At 43.8% G+C, this 5000-nt stretch overlaps 1 protein-coding gene across 2 annotated transcripts in view; it reads left to right on the top strand.

Annotated features, from left to right (window-relative positions):
• Positions 1-2556: 2556 nt before the first annotated feature.
• zyx (zyxin) overlaps positions 2557-5000 on the top strand; it is a 30663-nt gene continuing 28219 nt past the window's right edge. Inside the window, exon 1 of one of the 2 annotated variants that reach the window (XM_063199281.1) lies at positions 2557-2718. The gene's annotated coding sequence lies outside the window, so the exon portion shown is untranslated. The other variant, XM_063199280.1, reaches the window with a different exon arrangement.

Raw genomic sequence — 5000 nt, 5'->3', positions numbered from 1 at the left:
GAATATACTTTGTACAATCTTCTTCACAGACAAATAAGCAAGGTTTCTTAATTCGCACCAAATTAACACATTATTCACCAACATGTCTCTTTTTTTCAGTGGACTATCATTTTATAAACAAAATAAAAAATAAATCACAACATGTGTTTTAGTGTGTCACTAAAACAGTTTGAAAAAGAAAACGTCTGCCTGAGCACATGATGTATGCTGTGTAAGCTGAGCTGACTTGGTTGCTGTGCTGAAAAGGCTCTGTGAAAAATTTCACTGATCTTTGGGTTTCTATGACTCACATTGCAGAGGCATAAAAGGGAAGGTACTGTATGGAAAGACTGAATAGACCATTCAGTTACAGTCCATGAGTCAGGTTGAATGAAAAATGGAGAAGGGATATAGAACTTTTGCTGACAGATACAGTAATAAAATGGGAATGAGAGATGGACTGGAGAGCTGAAGTGAAAAAGCGTGTGTGTGTGTGTGTGTGTGTGTGCGTGTGTGCGTGTGTGTGAGAGAGAGAGAGAGAGAGAGAGAGAGAGAGAGAGAGAGAGAGAGAGAGAGAGAGAGAGAGAGAGATGTTATTGGCTGATGCCCAAGTGACTGTTGGCTGTGATTCTTGTGGATCTCCTGCTGTACACCATCACACCTCTAGTCTAGTTGGTTGAAAATAGTAATTCTGTGATATAACTAAGGGATTCTCCACAAACTGGAAACGTCTGTATTCGTAAAACAATCGCCCAAGATGGTGTTAGCTCTACTACTTAATGCTGCTAGTATCCCTCAACATCAACTGGTGCCATTGGAGGTTGCAATGTTAAAAAAAGACCGAAGGAAAAAGATCCATGGTCCAGGCACTTCACTTCATTGAAAAACTGAAAAAAAAAACGTGTGGGCAAATTCATTAAAAATCCCCAACGTGTATCGAACACCCTACAGCCTTCATCAGGCAATGGTGTTTTTCTCACTTATCTATCTTTTTTCTCGCTTATCTCCCCACTGACTCACACCAAATGCTTTTCAACAAGCTTTCAAAACTCAACACGTTTACCTTATATCAGTTGTATGCATCAACACTTACATTTTTTTAAGTGGCTACTCCAACCAGCGTGTGCGTAGGTCCCGGCACTGCAGTATAAGGGGGGTGAGGTCTGGCTTTCATAACGCATAATATGGTGCAAGTGATCTGGGCTGGGAACAGAGAGGAAGCATGTGTGAAAAGAGGCGTTTTGGCTTTTGGAAAGAAGACACCTGAATGTGGGCCTCATAAGGATTCAGTGTGTGTGTGTGTGTGTGTGTGTGTGTGTGTGTGTGTGTGTGTGTGTGTGCACGCGCACGCGCGTGTATGAGCATCTGTGTGTGTGTGAAGGATGTCTGTGCATAGGCTCTGTGTGTGTGTGTGTGTGTGTGTGTGTGTGTGTGTGTGTGTGTGTGTGTGTGTGTGTGTGTGTGTGTGTGTGTGTGTGTGTGTGTGTGTGTGTGCGCGCGAGCGAGCATCTGTGTGTGTGTGAGGGATGTCTGTGCGTAGGCTGTGCATGTGTGTATGTGTGTGTGTGTCCATGCGGCTAACAGATGTACAGGATGGGCGTTTTTATGCCCTCCCTACGTGACTAGCTTTGGTAGTTGCATATCCTTCATTTCTTCATGCAATTAGTCAGCGTGTGTGAGGAACCACATTCGATAAAACAGGAACAAAATGTCCCAGTGTCAAACTATATTCTCTCTTTACCCTTTGTCCTCTGATGAACAGTAAACACATGTTAAAGCATGTGCTTTCAATACAGAACATGGAATTATAGTGCATTCTAATTCATTTTCATGATGTTTGTAGGGAAGGTTGCAAATGTCACAAAATTAAAAGAATTTATTTAATCTTTCAGCCTGCAGTCAAGTTTGTGCAATAACTGTTGAATCTAGTACTATCTTTTAATTCACCAAAAGTAATGTAAAGTAAAGTTATGCCTTCTGCGACTGGCGCCTCAAACTGTGCGAGTCCCACTTTAGAGTCGCTCTGTTTCAGCAACATGAAGCATGGTCTTTCCAGAGCCAAGCTCTTTGTGCTGGTCTGGGTGTCCTTTCTGCTCCTGCTCTCCTGCCAAATGTTTCAGTGTCTGTATCTAATCAGGCTCCTACCTCCATTATCTCTCTCTCTCTTTCCCCCCATCTCTCTCTCTCTGACCTTACAAGGAAAGGCAGGCATGGTTGATGTCATAGAACGAAGAATGTTTCAAGAATCCAGAGAGAGAGAGAGAGAGAGAGAGAGAGAGAGAGAGAGAGAGAGAGAGAGAGAGAGAGAGAGAGAGAGAGAGAGAGAGAGAGAGAGAGAGAGAGAGAAGGGGGAAGGGTAAAAATGAGGGTGTTGAGAAACATGAAATTTAAGAAGTCATAGTTTGCTAGCAGTTAAAGTCAATAAGCAGAGAGAGAGAGAGAGAGAGAGAGAGAGAGAGAGAGAGAGAGAGAGAGAGAGAGAGAGAGAGAGAGAGAGAGAGAGAGAGAGAGAGAGAGAGATGTTTACACAGTGATATACACGTCCTGAGCCAAAGTCAAACGAGAGAGAACTTGTTTGAAGGGATGCGGTCATTCCTTCTCCAAGGGGGAGGGTCCAAACAGCTGGAAGGGGGAAGAAGAGAAAGAAAGACAGAAAGAAAGGAAGGACTGGGGATAACTTAGCAGAGTACACAGTCAGTTCATGAGTCATTTGGATCTACTCACCAGACTCATAGGCAGGTAAGCTCATCAATGACATTTTTAAAAATTCTAGCCTACAATAAGAAAAATACATAGGCCTATCAATGATAGCATGTGACGTGGCCTATTTAGGATACAGACATTTTTCAGGTAAAAAATATTTAGACAACCGGCATCTTATTTACAATTAGCCTACAAGTATACTATGTTTGTGTGTATGATTTGGTCCATACCCTACTAAGAAAACAATTTTAGAATTGTCCATTTTTCACCAAGCCAAGCATTTTCCCTATATTTCAAAGGCATGCATGCACCTCAGACAGACAAGGAAATGCGGAAGTTTCCACCGGAAGTGTATGAGTTGATTTGGGAAAACTTCAGGTTGACTGCCAGGTATCTTGCCAAGTACCGAAAATAATTACTGAAGCAGAATGGCAAGAATGTAAGGGTAATCGTTTCTTGTTTGAACGGAAAGGAAATACCTCAAAAAGGGAGTGGTTATGTCAGGGTAGGCACTTTAATTGAGGCGGAGGCACTGAGAGTGGGATTCAGTAACTCATTTTGATTTGGCTAGCCAGACAGCTAGCCGGTGTTTAGTAGTTCTAGCTGGCTAGTGGCGTTGCAAAGGTCTACGTGAAGCCCTACCGGTCTTTGTCGCTGGACACATCTGTGCTCAGCGAGAACCAAAACTGACATCTATCCCAGTTGTTTTCAAGCTGTGGTAAGTTGGTAGCTAACTGTGTTAGCTATGTATTTTCCTCCATTGACAAAGCGATGTCGTCGGTTTTGATACAATTTTGCCATCCATCCGTGACCCATTCAAGAGGGATACAATGTATTCTGGAACCTTGCTTTGGCAAACAGCTTAGCTATTAGGCAGTTACACCATGTACCTGAGTGAGTGTGTGTCTTCGCTGGTTGTGTTATCAGGGAGAACGCGATTGCTAGTCAGCTGCTAAGCTATGTGTTTATCTTTTATCTTTTCTGTTCCTGACAGCCATGCCAACTTGCATGTTACTTGCTTCGCTTGTAAAGGTTCATAAACTCTTCATGTGTTACAAGTCGTAGACGCTCTGAAGGCATGGGAAGGGGTGGGGCAACAACATATGTCACTTGAAGAACGTGTGGAAGTGGTTGCAACCGGTGTCTTTATAACACGAGTGGAACAGATTCCTTTTAAATCTCAAATAAGTTTATTAAATAATGTGCACTGCCACGTCTGCCCTTCTTAACACGGACACGATCAGTCTATACTGCGTCAATGTACTCTTCTTTTTCCGTGCTCTCGTCAAGGAAACTGCCCTTTGTTATGCCTGCCTACCTGTCTATCTGTGCTGGGGAAAACTATCCTTATATGGTGAGCTGGAGTGCTTGCCTTGGAGTGCACGCGCTCGAGTTCCTCAAAACTGCTAGATTAATCGTACAGATATTCTACGAGTGCGTCACCATACGCTGCATGTCATGCCTTAATAATGAACCTTAAAAAAAAGAAGCTACTATGTCGTTGTGTGAGAGGCCCCTTGTTTATTTTCGCATAGTAACGTGAGTAAAAGAATGAATGAAATGAACGGGTAAATGAATGAAGTGTGTCCTTTGGGTGGAGCCTTGATTGATGGCATTGGTGACATTTTTTGCATGGTAGTTCTTTCCGAACAGTTGTCAGTTGTGGTCTTTTGGGTGTGAGTGTCAGTTTCAAAGCATCTTGACTGTCAACCACCCATGCCATATTATAGCTGTGAAAGTTTGCAAATGAACGGTTTGGAGGTGGAATGGTTGAATAGTATGTCACTAAAGATAGAATCACATGCTGTGCCTGTTGTCTGACTGTTTTTCCGCCTTTTCTCCCCCAATAAGCTAAACAAGTTAACTGAATTCCCCTGTCGCCACACATTCTGTCTCTCTCACACAAGTCACACATACACACACGAACACATCCTCAATTTGTCTCGGCTGAGCGTGGTCATTGTCTGTGAAAAAGACACTAAGCTTTGTGTGACCCAGACCCCTTTTATGGAGAAGAAAGTGTGTGTGTGTGTGTGTCAGTGGGGTTATTAATGCCTCAACTGCACTGACCCTGTTTGGATTCCAAGTTGGCAGCATCCAGTGGCTGTGGCAACTGGCAGGCCCTCAGCCGTTACAGTGGGGGTGACCTCCAGCCCACGCCTCCCCCCCCTTTTCCCCGACATGTTTGTGTGATCAGCCCCCTGTCCTCTTTGTGTGTGGGTAACAACCCCTCTTGGTGTGTGCGTGTGCGTGTGCGTGTGCGTGTGTGTGTGTGTGTGTGTGTGTGTGTGTGTGCGTGTGTGTGTGCGTGTGTGTGT

Source organism: Engraulis encrasicolus, chromosome 5, assembly GCF_034702125.1.
Source record: "Engraulis encrasicolus isolate BLACKSEA-1 chromosome 5, IST_EnEncr_1.0, whole genome shotgun sequence".
NCBI lineage: Eukaryota > Metazoa > Chordata > Actinopteri > Clupeiformes > Engraulidae > Engraulis > Engraulis encrasicolus.
The sequence above is the reverse complement of the archived record's forward strand: the minus strand, read 5'-3'. Positions and strand labels throughout refer to the sequence as shown.